Below are 14,664 nucleotides of genomic sequence, written 5' to 3'. Positions count from 1 at the left end.
TGCTTTGTAGAGTCCGTTTGTAACCCGATTTAGAAGGGGTACGTCTTCCCTGGCCTATAAATATAAAGGCCACGGCCGATTGAGGTTCTTCTACCCAATCGAATCAATCAATTCACAATTTTTCTATTTTTCTCAAACTCTAGCTTTTCTAACCTCGTGCTGTTCTTTGCTCGTCTCTACGGCGTTCAAAGACGTCTTGAGTGGCATGCCGACCGCAAGACAACCCTAGATCTTCAAGCTCCGATGGGTCCCTCCCGAGCTTGGGGTTTTAGGTTTCACGGGTTTTTCTGCGTCCGACCGGTATGATCGGTTGGCGCGGCCGGTATGACCGGTCACCTGGGATCCTCACTGGTGATTTGATCGTTGTGATCCGCGTGTTTTAGTGCTTGTGTGTTGATCAGATTTGCGTCAACATAGTTTTTGGCGACTCCGCTGGGGACAGATCTACATCCATCGATTACAATGACCGGTGAAAAGGCCATCCCCTCCAAGGTAGATTCCACTTCCATTGATGTCAAGTATGAGGACATACCTGAGGATCGTCGCAAGCAATTCGAGGCCCAGCTCAAGAAGGAGCAAGAGGAGGTCACGAAGAGATTGCTTGCATATTATGGGAAGACTCGGCAAGGCGTCGTCGAGAAGGAGAAGTTCGTCATGCCTACATTCACGCCGCCGCCGCCGAACCCATCTACTACAGCTACAGCTGCTGCAACATCTGCTTCTACTCCAAGCGATGTAAGTTTTTCATTCGAATCTATTAAGCAGTTTGCGGAGGCCTTTTGTAGTAGATTTGAACAATCGTAGAAGATTACACAAGATCTACTAATTGATTTGAATCTGCAAAATAGAGGTAAGAGAGTTGCTAACGATTATTCTAATCAAACCTCTAGTCCTAGTTCTTCGGCTATGCAAAAAGAAAATGTTCAGTATGGTATGCCACCGAATTATTTTGTGGGGCAATCACCACCACCAGGCATAGTTCGGTCTTCCATGGCCGAACCGGTCAGACCGGTGCCTCGGTGGCTGGATCTATCCAACCGATCGCTTCGACCGATCAGACCGGTGCCATGGTGGTCGGCTCTGAGTCACAGCCGCACATCGCGCCTCTTCCTTCTTCGGCTGCCTCTGGCCGAGAGGATGAATTGGCGGATTTTGTGCCACCGTACACTACAAAGTCATACGGTGAACCCCCGTTCCCTCCACCAATGCCCAAAGATGTTTGGGATGATTTACTCAAGCCAAACCCTCATTATGCCACACAGACGATGTCCACTTCTGATCCTATGACACATCATTTAGGCCAAACATTTACGGGTAACTATGAGGTCGATCTTGCTAGGATGAGAGAAGATCTGGCCAGTATGTTTAAGTCTAAACTTGGTTTAGATGTGGGTAGGAGTCGGCTTTACCAAAGGCCGTATGTTGATGCTTTCTATTTGATTCCTTACCCTGCTGGTTGGCATGTTCCCGATTTTGTTAAATTCAGCGGTGATGATAACCGATCCACTTGGGAGCATATGAGCTAATATATCACTCAACTTGGAGAAGCTGGTTCTAGTAAATCTTTGCGTGTTCGTTTATTCACTTTGTCTTTAACTGGGACAACTTTTTCTTGGTTTTCATCATTAGCCCCAAACTCGATTCGTTCTTGGGACAAATTAGAGCATAGGTTTCATGATCATTTTTATAATGGGGATAATGAAACTAATTTGATAGACTTGATATCGGTTAAGCAGCGGAGAGATGAATCTATCCATGAGTACTTTAAAAGATTTAAAGATATTAAAAACCGATGTTACTTTAAAAGATTTAAAGATATTAAAAATCGATGTTACTTTAAAAGATTTAAAGATATTAAAAACCGATGTTACAATTTGACTCTCTCTGAAAAAGATTTGGCCGATTTAGCTCTCGCGGGTTTGTGTTCTAATTATAGAGAAAAACTTGATGGTTCAGATCACTTCAGAAAGGAGAAAGACACTTATAAGTCCCATCATTCAGATACGCATATTGTTGAATATGATTCTGATTCTTCGGACGATGAGGATAAAGAGGTGTATGCTACTGAGTTTGTTTGGCCAACCTTGGCCAAACCATATTCTTGTGCATCTCTCAACTCAAAGGAATCAGCAAGAAGAGATGAAGTTTACTTTTGATGTGTCCAAGTGTGATCGTATTTTTGATGAATTGTTAAGACTTGGGCATTTGAAGATTACTCATGTGATTCCGCCGCTTGAGGAGCTAAAGTGGCGTGCTTATTGTAAATTTCATAATTCTTCATCTCATTCAACTAACGATTGCAAGATGTTTCGTCGACAGGTACAATCGGCCATAAATGAAGGACGATTGACCTTTTTGGAGACGAAGATAGACAAAGCTCCTTTCCCTGTGCATACCATTGATCTTAATAACGCCAAGGTACTCATTCGGCCGGATCAAGCCAAAGGAGCAAAGGGCAAAAATGTGATCATTGGTGATGAGAGGCCGTTGACTGTTGATAACAAGATTCCGGCTAGGGAGGTGGTTCAGGAGAAAGCTCCTGATGAGAACAAGAACCTGAGAATAATCCTTAAGCCTCATGCACCCATGGGGCAAGAAGGTTCTTCTTCAGGAGACCGGTCTACTGCTCAGCCGAGACCAGTCAGACCGGTTTCTCCGACCAGTCATACCGGTCCAGGTGGCCGGTCAGACCGCCCCTAGTGGTCAACCCCGAACATTTAAGCCTAAACGTCCGGAAGTGGGTACGTGGAAGACAAACCAACCAAAGGTATAGGGTAAGTTTGCAAATCAGAAGTTCACCTTTGGTCAGTTGCTGAACAAGTACTCAAAGGCCATTCGAAACAATCGGCCGCTAAAAAAGAGAACAAGGTCACCTCCGTGACAATGCGCACCTTCATCTCCTAGAGGAGAATCAAGTAAGCGCAAGGGTGATGTGGTTACCTTGTTTCCTCCACAACAGATGCAGCTGATGTACGCTACCATGCCATGGGCTCTGCCATCATCGGATTCTCAGTTTCCCGCATGGGAGCATGGGAGATTTTGGATGCAATGCTACCCGATCCTGTATCCGCCACACTTTCAGGGGAGGGAAGTTCCAGAGGACCTGTGTTTGACAGGTTGAAGCAACCGGTTCACGACCGATTGGGGCAACACCAATCTGGTCAGGGGCAAAACCCCAGACCGGTCAGACCAGTCTATCCCGACCGGTCAGACCGGTCTCAACAGAGACCGGCCCAAGTTCATCCTTAGCGCCAAGAATATCGCGTCAAGGAAAAGAAGGACGAACCGGAGCCAATGCAAGTTGATTCTGGGAAGGCACCAGTCACCAATGTTGTGCAAGTTGAGGATGGCAAAGAAAAAATTCAAGATGCACAGAAGGGACCGATGATTATTAAGAAATCAGTCCATGCCTCTCAGAAACTTGTGTTCGCCAATGATCATGAGGCCAGCAGAAGCAACTCCAAAGGCCAAGACAAAGAGAAGTATTTTCAACCTAGGTGGTGCCCACCGGGGTTGACACATACTCAAAAAAGGAGGTTGCAGTGCCTTCGCCGCCAGGAACAGAAGGAAAAGGAGGCGAAGAAGGTGAGGGATGAGCACTTTGAAAAATATAGACCAAGGATCCCTCAAGGCAAGATGTGGTAGGTCAAGGCAGTTGACTAGCCATCAGGACCGGTCGGACCTCCCCAGCCGACCGGTGTCCCGGACTGGTCTGATTGCTCAGAGCAACCGGTTAGACCGGTCGAACCTGAGCCTGAGCAGAAAACCGAAGAAAGTGTTTCCACTTCGGCTCCTGGCACAACAAAGGTTTCTAGCAGCTCCTTCAGCAGCGAAAGATGAGGAGTTGGTGGATTATGAAGTTTCTCCTAAACATACCAACATGGAGATCAATGTTGTGCACTTCTCCAAATGATTACTTGGCAATGTCGGTGGAGAAAGCTGCTCATCTGGACTTTGGGCCGCGCGAGGCTATATTTCAGAAGCCCAATGAGTCAGATAATCATCTGAAGGCTCTCTACATGAGGGGGCATATCAATGGGAAGCCAGTTTCTCGTATGCTCGTGGATAGTGGTGCAATTGTGAATTTGATGCTCTATTCATTATACAAGAAGCTTGGCGGGATGGACTAAGAGCTAATCAAGACGAACATGACGGTCAGCGGCATTGGAGGAGGTGATCCCATTGGTGCAAAAGGGGTTGCTTCGATGGAATTCACCATTGGGAGCAAGACGATCCCAACAACGTTCTTCGTCTCCGAGGTGCAATGTAACTTCAGCCTTATACTTGGACATGATTGGATTCATGCCAATCAATGTGTGCCATCTTCCTTGCATCAGTTTCTTATTCAGTGGATCGGCGATGAAATTGAGGTAGTGCATGGTGATGCCTCTTCTTTCATTGCAACCGAGTTTGTTGGTGCACATGATAACATCAAATGCTTATCGGGCCTGGACTAGACCGATTACGACTTGATCAGTTGCACCAAGTAGGGTTTTGTATCTGCTGTCCTAAAGCCGATGGAGAATCGGCTACATTTACTTCTATGATGCATCAGGTCAGCGACACAGAGCCGACCGGTTAGACCGCTGCCTCTGACCGGTCAGATCGGCTGACCGGTCAGACTTGTGCCCCAGACCGGTTAGACCGGTCCAACGCAGCATCGCGTTGGGCACTATTGGGCGAGGACGAACGATATGTGCGAGGTCATTGAAGACTTCGGTGATTTTGATAAGTTGGGCCATGGTTTTACACCGGCTGATCCATTAGAAAAGGTAGATATTGGAGATGGTTTTATTCCTAGGCCGACGTTTGTAAATGCAAATTTATTAGATGATTGTAAAGCCGATTTAATAAAGTTATTAAAAGAATATGTTGATTGTTTTGCATGGGAATACTCTGAGATGCCTGGTTTGAGTCTTGATTTGGTTGACCATCGGCTGCCGATCAAAGCCGGTTTTAGACCTTACAAACAACCTGCTAGGCATTTTAATCCTACTATGTATGATCAAATAAAAGAAGAAATTAATCGCTTATTAAATGCTGGATTTATTCGGTCTTTTCGTTATGCGGAGTGGATCTCTAATATTGTGCGTGTTGAAAACAAAAATTCGGGCAAGATTAGAGTTTGCACTAATTTTAGAGATCTTAATAAAGCTTCTCCTAAAGATGAATATCCTATGCCTATAGCCGATATGTTGATCAATGAAGCTTCTGGACATCGTGTTATCAGTTTTCTTGATGGCAACACAAGTTATAATCAAATATTTATGGCCGAAGAAGATACGTCTAAAACGGCCTTTAGATGTCCTGATTTTGTTGATTTGTTTGAATGGGTTGTCATGATTTTTGGATTAAAGAATGCTGGTGCTATTTATCAAAGAACTATGAATTTGATCTTCCATGATTTACTTGGTATTATTTTGGAAGTTTATATTGATGATATTGTGATTATATCGGCCGGCTTGAGTCATCATTTGGCTGATTTAAGACTTGCTCTTGAGAGGATGCGTCAGTATGGATTGAAGATGAACACGCTTAAATATGGTTTTGGTGTATCGGCTAGAAAATTCTTGGGCTTAATTATTCATGAGAAATGCATAGAGATTGATCCAAAGAGAATTGAAGCCATGAAAAAAGTGGAGGCTCCTACTTGCAAGAAAGACTAGCAAAAGTTTCTGGGCAAAGTGAATTTCTTGAGATGGTTTATATCTAATTTGTCCGGAAAGATAGATGTTTTTACTCGTATTCTTCGGTTGAAAGATGAAGCTGAATTTACTTGGGGGCAGAACAATAAGAAGCTTTTGAGATGATAAAAAAATACTTGTCTTCACCACTGGTTCTCAAGGCGCCTAAGAGAGGTATTCCTTTTAGGCTTTATGTGGCTGCAAAAGATAAGGATATTGGTGCTGTTTTGACTAAAGAGACCGAAGGAAAAGAGTGTATCATTATATATGTGGGCCGATGACTTATTGACGCCGAAACAAGGTATACATTTATTGAGAAATTGTGCTTATGATTATATTAAGCTTGTACCAAGTTGAGGCATTATCTCTTATCTAGTACTTGCATAGTTACTTGTCAAGCTGATATTATTAATCATATGCTACAAAAGCCGATTTTGAGTGGTAGAACCGGAAAGTGGGCTTATGCACTTGTTGAATATGATTTGGCCTTTGAATCTTTTAGAGCTGTTAGAGGCCAAATTGTAGCGGATTTCATTGTTGAACATCGGATTAATGATGAGCATGATTTGGAAATTGGCTATATTACTTGTTCACCATGGAAGTTGTTCTTTGATGGATCGGCTTGTGATGATGGTCAAGGAATGGGTGCCGTTCTAATTTCTCCGAGTGGCACTACTTTTTAATTCTCAAACCGATTGGAAGAAGAACGCACGAATAACCAAGTTGAATATGAAGCACTTCTATTTGGCTTGGAATTCTTGGAATCAATAGGTGTTAAATATGTGGAAGCTTATGGAGATTCACTTCTTGTGGTGTAGCAAGTATCCAAGGTATGCCAATATTACAATGGATCTTTACATGCGTATCTTGATAGATGTCTTGATATTATCTCTTGTTTTGATGAACTTGTGATTCAACATATTCCAAGAGAAGATAATAGAAAGGCAAATGCTCTGGCTCAGCAAGCATCTGGTTACAATGTTACTAAAAAAATATTTTAACATGAGAAAGTCGATGCGAGCAAAAGCCGAGATACTGGTTCTGGACGAACCGATCAGACCGGACGCTCCAACCGGTCTGACCGCCCAGACCGGTCTGACCGCCCAGACCGGTCTGACCGCCCAGACCGGTCTGACCAGTCAGACAGCTGAAAACAATGAGTCGGCCATTGTTTCTAATTCCAAAGGGAAGGTCGAGGTTGCTAATTGGAGGGTGCCTATTGTGACATATTTAAAGGATCCTGGTCATGTTGCAGAGAGGAATATTCGGCGTTTGGCATTCAAATATATTTTGATTGATGATGAGCTTTATCGTTGGACCATCAAAGATGTACTTCTCAAATATTTGGATCCTGATTAGGTCCGTGTGGCTATGGGGGAAGATCATGAAGGCATCTATGGTACACATCAATCGGCTCTTAAAATGAAGTGGTTGCTTAGGAGAGCCTGTTTTTTATTGGCCAACTATAATGGCGGATTGTTTCAGATATTATAAGAGGTGTGAGGATTGCTAGTAGTTTGGTAATGTTCAGTTGGTACTTACTGCATTATTACATCCTATCATCAAGCCATGGCCATTCAGAGGTTGGGGGTTGGATTTCATTGGTGAGATTAACCCCCCTTCTTCAAACAGACATCGCTTCATGTTAGTTGCTACGGATTACTTCACCTAAGTGGACCGAAGCGGTTTCTTTGAAGAATATGACACATTGGGAGGTAATTGAGTTTATTACAGAGCATATTATTCATAGATTCGGTATTCCTCAAACTTTGACAACGAATCAAGGTTCATCATTTATTTCAAAGGAGGTACATGATTTTGCCGAATCCTATAAGATCAAGATACTCAATTCATCTCCATACTATGCTCAGGTCAATGGTCAGGCTGAGTCTAGTAAAAAACTCTTGATAAAGCTCATCAAGAAGAAGATAGAAGAAAATCCTAGGAGGTGACATGAGGTATTATCTGAAGCATTGTGGGCTCATTGTATATCTAGACACGGTGCTACTAAAGTTACTCCTTTTGAGCTTGTATATGGTCAAGAGTCCATTTTGATCGTTGAGGTGAATCTGGACGCTTATAGATTGGCTAAACAAAATGACCTTACTGCTGTTGATTAGTATGATTTGATGATGGGCAATATTGATGAAGTGAGTGATAAACGGTTGCAAGCTTTGAAGGAAATTGAGAAGGAAAAGTTTCGGGTGGCTAGAGCTTACAACAAGAAGGTAAGAGCAAAATCTTTTAAGGTTGGTGAGTTGGTTTGGAAGACAATATTGTCTCTTGGGATAAAGAGTAACAAGTTCGGCAAGTGGGCGCCAAGTTGGGAATGACCGTACAAGATCATCAATGTTATCTTCGGAAATTCTTATATGGTGGAGACAATGCAAGGAGAACGTCTTCCAAGGGCTCTTAATGAAAGATACTTGAAGAAATATTATCTCAGTGTGTGGCAAGACGCTTGAAGACGAAGACGGCCAGTATAGAGTATCATCCTTAGCATTATTTTTACCCTTGTGTTTTCTGGGTAAATCATGTATCTAGGCTAATTTCTGGTACTTGCTTTTTGGCTTTCAAAGCTCACCAAAAAGGCAGGAAGGCATATGTTGGCAGCCAAAATTGGCAAATACCAAAGCTGACCGGTCTGATCGGTTGGGCCTATGCCTGTGATATCTGAGTCTGGTTAGATTTGCTTTGTAGAGTCCATTTGTAACCCGCTTTGGAAGGGGTACGTCTTCCCCGGCCTATAAATACAAATGCCACGGCCGATTGAGGTACTTCTACCCAATCGAATCAATCAATTTACCATTTTCCTATTTTCCTGAAACCTTAGCTTTTCCAACCTCGTGCTTTTCTTTGCTCGTCTCTACGGCATTCAAGGGCGTCTTGAGTGGCCTGCCGACCTTAAGACAACCCTAGATCTTCAAGCTCCGACGGGGTCCCTCCTGAGCTTGGGGTTTTAGGTTTCGTGGGTTTTTCTGCGTCCGACCGGTCTGACTGGTTGGCGCGACCGGTCTGACCGGTCGCCTGGGATCCTCGCTGGTGATTTGATCGTTGCGATCTGCGCGTTCTAGCGCTTATGTGTTGACCAGATTTGCGTCAATAAGGGGTGAGTCATGCCCTCACCAGGTAAGGACATGACCTGCCCCTACAGGTTGAATAAAAACACAAAAAAAACCATCGGCAATAGCTGCTGCTCCCCGTGCCAGCGCACGCGCAGCCACCATGCGCTGCGCTCTCTCCGCCTCCTTCTCCTGGAGCAACGTTAGAGACCGCACTCGTCGGACTCGTCCCTGGCGTCCGCGTGGCACTCGAGGGAGCAGAAGCGGAAGGGGTTGAATAGTGCATGGCCGCAGATCTCGCATTTGTAGGGGCGGCTGGCGCTGGCGCTCGTGGAGGTACTCGTGGAGGAAGAGCACCCTGGCGCTATTGATGACGTAGATCTGGACGTTGGTGATGTCGAGGACGTCCTCCACCTCGGAGACACGGATTACATCGTGGTAGGAGTACTGCCGTATCTGCAGCGGAGAGGGAGAGGGTAGATGGAATAAAGAGTGGATTTTTGGAGCCACATGGGCACATTGCAATTGCATTGCAAAGACCAAGAAGGAGAGAGAAATTGGAAGGAACCTGGACGGTGAGGAGCGCCCCTCAGGCCAGGAAGAAGCGTGTGGTGAAAATCTACAACAAAACACATAAAAAAGTGAAAATTTTGCCATAAATCTATCATGAAGTGTAGAATTTAACAAAAAATATGGAAACTATATTTCAGGGTATATAATAGTTAAGAGTGTGAAACCATAATATATGACTCACTCACTCTGCTCTCTCATACAACTTAAGACTTACTTTGTGATTTCCACACTCATAATCACTATGTACAGCAAAATACACTTTTAATATTTTTATGGGTCGATAGATCACAATAGGCTTATAGTACAAACTTCACTTTTTTATATGTTTTGCTATTTTTATGAATTAAATAAATTTCTGAAATAAATTTGAAAATTATTTGTAGGGGCGGGTGAGGGGTTGACCCGTGCCTAAAAATGGCATTTCTAGGGGCGCGCCACCCCCTCACCCGCCCCTACAAATAATTTTCAGTTTTATTCTAGATATTTAGTTAATTCAAAAAAATAGCACCACAAACGATCTGGCCATATCTGGTGGACTGTACACGGGTTCGGACGTCCGAACTGCACTGCCTCCTATAGCGTAGAGACATTCGGATGTCCCAACCTTCTGTAGTGAGGTTCGGACGTCCAAACCAGCGGACGGTCCGCCCCCTAAGGCCAGACCGTCTACCCCCTAAGGCCGGACCGTCCATAGTGATATTTTTTGAATAAGTAAATTTTTGGAATAAAATTGAAAATCATTTGTAGGGGCGGGTGAGGGGGTGCCTGCCTGTACAGATGGTATTTTTGGAGGCGGGCCACTGCCTCACCCGCCCCTACAAATGATTTTCAATTTTATTTCAAAATTTTACTTAATTAAAAAATAGCACCGCGGACGGTCCAGCCATAGCTGGCGAACGGTCTGCGGGTTTGGACATCCGAACTTCACTGCTTTCTACAATGTAAAGACGTCCGGACATCCGAACCTTCTGAAGTGAGGTTCAGACGTCTGAACCAGCGGATGGTCCACCCACTAACGTCGGACCATCCGCCATGCTATTTTTTTGAATCAAGTAAATTTCTGGAATACAATTGAAAATCATTTGTAGGGGCGGGTGAGGGGTTGACCCGCCCCTAAAAATACATGTTTAGGGGCGGGTCTGTTGCTACAGTAATTTTGCTACATTTGTAGCAACGGGTCAAATTTTGGTCCACCCTTAAAAAAAATCGGGAAGTTGCTACAAATCATTTTTTGTAGTAGTGTTTGTAAGGAACATAGCCTCATTAGGCCATAGTTTGGTGATTGTGTTATGGGACTAACGAGTATGTCAAGTGAATGATCTTAGATCCCAAGGATAAAGTACAAAGTCCTAGCAAAGCAAGAAATGGAGAAAGAACTCATAGAAGTATCGAATGGGATGAGTTCGGCATAAAATAGGGTACCGGTTAAATCAACGCCCCAGATAAATAAAGCGTAGGTGCATTGGACGGTGCAATGCTAAAGTGACACAAGAAAACATTGTTGTACCGGTTAAACCGATGATCTAAGTTAAGGCGTCGGTGCATCGGTCTTACTATTATCTAGAGAGCATGTTAAGAGGCAGCTGGGTTGGAGGGACAATTGCTTAAGCACCGGTTGAACCGATGGTGCATCGGTTGAAGGTATCGGTGCAATGAAGCAAGCAAAAGCTTGCGTGTTAGAAGGGGGCCAACGGCTATATGTGGCTGTACAGGGTGACTGATTGAACTGACACCCACCCAGGCAGAGCGTCGGTTCAACCGACACTACTGTGTTTTTTATAGCTGTTAGAGCAATGGCTCTATGGAGTTCTTGAGCTATATATATGCCTCACTCAGGGTCATTTGAAGCTGCTAGAGTTTGTGTGAAGCTACCCACATATTGAAGAAGTTCTCAAAGCCATCAAAGAGTTCATTGATCAAATCCTTCGGTTTAGCACAAGCAAGGTGTAGTTGCCTTGTGGTTGGTTTCTAGAGTGAACCACAACTTGTATCTCAGTGTGTCGGCCCCTTGAAGTCTTGGATACTCACCAACAAGTCTTCGACCCTCCGACTTGGAGTGGAGAGGTGACAATGTCTTTGTGCAGGGGATGTGGAGACCCCCATCCTTTGTGGAGAAGCTCCTTAGTGGAAAGCGAGATCAAGGTGACCGAGAACTCGGCGTGAGCCTTGATGGCCTAGCATTTGTGGCAAGTCAAGGGGTCCCCGAAAGAGACTTGGTGGCCAAGAAGCAATACTCTTAATTGAGTGTTTCAACAACATGGACTAACGGCGACTTAGTGCCTACCAATACGACGAGATATATCCTAGTGTCAAGAGTTTGCTTCCTCCCATCTCCTCCTTTACGTTTTCATATTTCATTCTTGCAACTCGTGTGCCTTTACTTTGTTTGTGTTTTGGTAGGATTGGCTAAGGTTGCAAAATGCTTTTGGGATGAGAGTTTCACACTAGTTGAACCATAGTTTCACATCTAGATAACATTATTTTGTTTATGTTTTGTACAAACTAGTTCGATCCAAAGTTTAAGATTTTTAGTTGCCTAATTCACCCCCTCCCCCTCTTTGGGTATGAGCACCGATTCCTTTCAATTGGTATTAGAGTCGGGACTCACATCTTCCACAAAGAAATGCTAATTCCATTAGCAAATTGTGAAAACGGGCTAATAGAAACGGTTAGGCTTCATCGCTTAGTGAGTTAGTTCATCAGGGATGGATCTCTTAGGAAAGGCTCCGCCTCCATGGTTTGACAACACGAGCTTCCATCGTTGGAAAATGCTTATGGAAGCATATCTCCAAGCTAGGGGCTTGAATGTTTGAGAGTACTTAGTGAAGGAAAGAAAAGTGATAATCACCAAGAGAGGCAATATGATGTTATAGCAAAAAGTATAATCTTATTTTCTCTTTGTGATAATATTTTCAATCGTGTGTTTGATAGCATAAATTCTTATGAGCTATGGAAGACTATCAATGAGAATCATGGTGGAACCAAATATGTGGCAAATGAAAATCATCATGTTCTCATTGATAAGCTTAATAGCTTCAAAGAATTCGATCATGAAGATGCTCAAGCTATGTACTCACATTGAATGTTCTTGTGAATGAGATTAATTTCTTAGGTGTCAAGCAAATTGAAGATATGGAACTTATTCACAAGATCCTTAACTCTCTCCGAAGGCTGGACTATGATTTGGTGATCTCAATTCTCTATGAGAAAGAGCTCAATACCTTCACACCAAATCTAGTCCTCAACAAAGGTGACCGCCCATGATCTTTGCAACAACATCAAACCAAGAGCTTCACCTTCTTCACAATATATAGTTCTCTTGCAAGCAAACAAGCAAAGATGTTGAAGAATATGGTAATCAAAGGAAGCTCAAGTGAAGAGGGAAGAAGAGGATGCAAGCCAATGCTCCTCAAATGATGAAAAAAAAAGAAGAAATGAACCCCAGGCCACTCAAGTAAGTCAATAAAATGAACAAGAGCTTGAAGAAAATAAACTTGATGGTGTACATAGTCTTCCTCAAGGATCGGCATCACCATCAACTCATGAAGGTTGAGAGGATCAAGTACAAGAAGAAAAAGAACAAAGGAAAGAAAATAAATCCAAACAAGAAGCCCTTGCCACCTTTGGTGAATGGGTAAGTGATGATGAAGAATCAAGCACAAACTCATGTTCAAGCTCAAGCGATAAGTCAATAAAAGATTCGCCTCCCGCATCAACAACGACTCCTCATCATGAAACATGTGTCTTATGGCCAAAAGTATGGAAAGTGATGTAAGTGGTGATGACTTCGACTCTCCTTCCATTGATGAACATCTTGATTTGGTTCGTGAGGACCAAAAAGTCATTAAGAAACAATCTAAAGAAATCAAACAACTTCATGCTCTTAATGATCTTAATGCTACCCTTGCTACAACTTATGATGATTTGTTGTGCAAACTCAAATTGCTTAGCAAGGAGCATGAATAACTAAAATTGAAAATTGAGAGCATTAAGAATGAAACTAATGACTTTTTGGAAATGGAGCAATCTATCCCTTGGCCTCGATGCGTGACAAGAAGGAACACGACAGTGGACAGTGGCTATATGGGAGCTATGACATGTGGGCATGGAGATGATGTTGTGGTTGGGCGACGTGTCAGTCACCCCCTAGGGATGCGTCACGGGGCACCGGCCGCCGGCCTCCATCCCATCCCGGATCTGTGCCCTTCGGGTCCGTCCTTTTCATGTCGTTAAGGATGGCCGCCGCCGCCATAACAGGGGGAGCACACCGCCACCGGTCATGTAGGACAGTGACGGCGGCTGCCATTGCCTCACTTAGCTCTCTTGTGTGGTGGTCATGGGAGAGGCCAGCACCCTGCTCCACTCCCCGACTCAGATTAGCTGTTGGGACTTCGGTGGCTGTCATATGGGTTGATTGCTCGCGGTAGTGATAATGTTTTCTTGCAAGAGTTTTGGGCAAAAGCTCTACCTAACAACGCATGCGTTGGCCAACACCGGCTGCATGCGCTGTCTAGATGTCGCTTTCGCTCCGTTGAGGTGTTGTTGTGATAATTTATGCAAGGGTCAAATCCTTGCATCATGGCAACCTTTGACTCTTAAAAAGTATATATGCGCCCTGTACAATAGAGGGAAAGAGAGATTTCTATGAATGGTTCTAAGATATAATAATGCAAGATGACCAGGATTGGATTATAATTGGGGATTTTAACTTAATGAGGACACTGGATGAGAGAAACTGCCTAGGAGGTGATGTATTAGAAATGTTGCTTTTTAATGAAGCAAAATCTGTGCGTTAGGGATAATTGAGGTACCTCTTCATGGTAAGTGGTTCACATGGTCCAATAAACAACATCCACTTTTGTTAGAACATCTTGACTGGCTCTACACCTCTGTAAGTTGAACACTAACTTATCCAAATACAATGACCTCAACTCTAGTATCGGAAGTATCAGATCATACTCCTTGTCTCCTTCAAGTTGAAACAGAAATCCCAAGAGGAAATAATTTTCGTTTTGAGTACTACTAGATGGAACATGAATGGATGATCATGCAAGTGGTCAATCATGGATGGTCTTTGCCAACTTTTCAAATGGTTTCAGCGAAGAACCTCATGGCTAAATTCAAGAATTTGAGAAGAGTGTTAAAGGTATGGCAAAAACACATCTCCAGTATCATGGCCAATATTGCCAATGTTAAGGCAGTTTTGTCTACAATGGAAATCTTGGAAGAACACAGAGATCTCACTGTTGAGGAATGGAATTTCAAAGATCTTTTGAGTGAAAAGTTGTTATCTTTGTTGCATCAACAAAAAGTATATTGGAAAGAGAGAGGCACCATTAGGTGGG

The sequence above is a fragment of the Panicum virgatum genome, chromosome 6N (genome assembly GCF_016808335.1).
Source record: "Panicum virgatum strain AP13 chromosome 6N, P.virgatum_v5, whole genome shotgun sequence".
Taxonomy (NCBI): Eukaryota; Viridiplantae; Streptophyta; class Magnoliopsida; order Poales; family Poaceae; genus Panicum; species Panicum virgatum.
The sequence above is the reverse complement of the archived record's forward strand: the minus strand, read 5'-3'. Positions refer to the sequence as shown.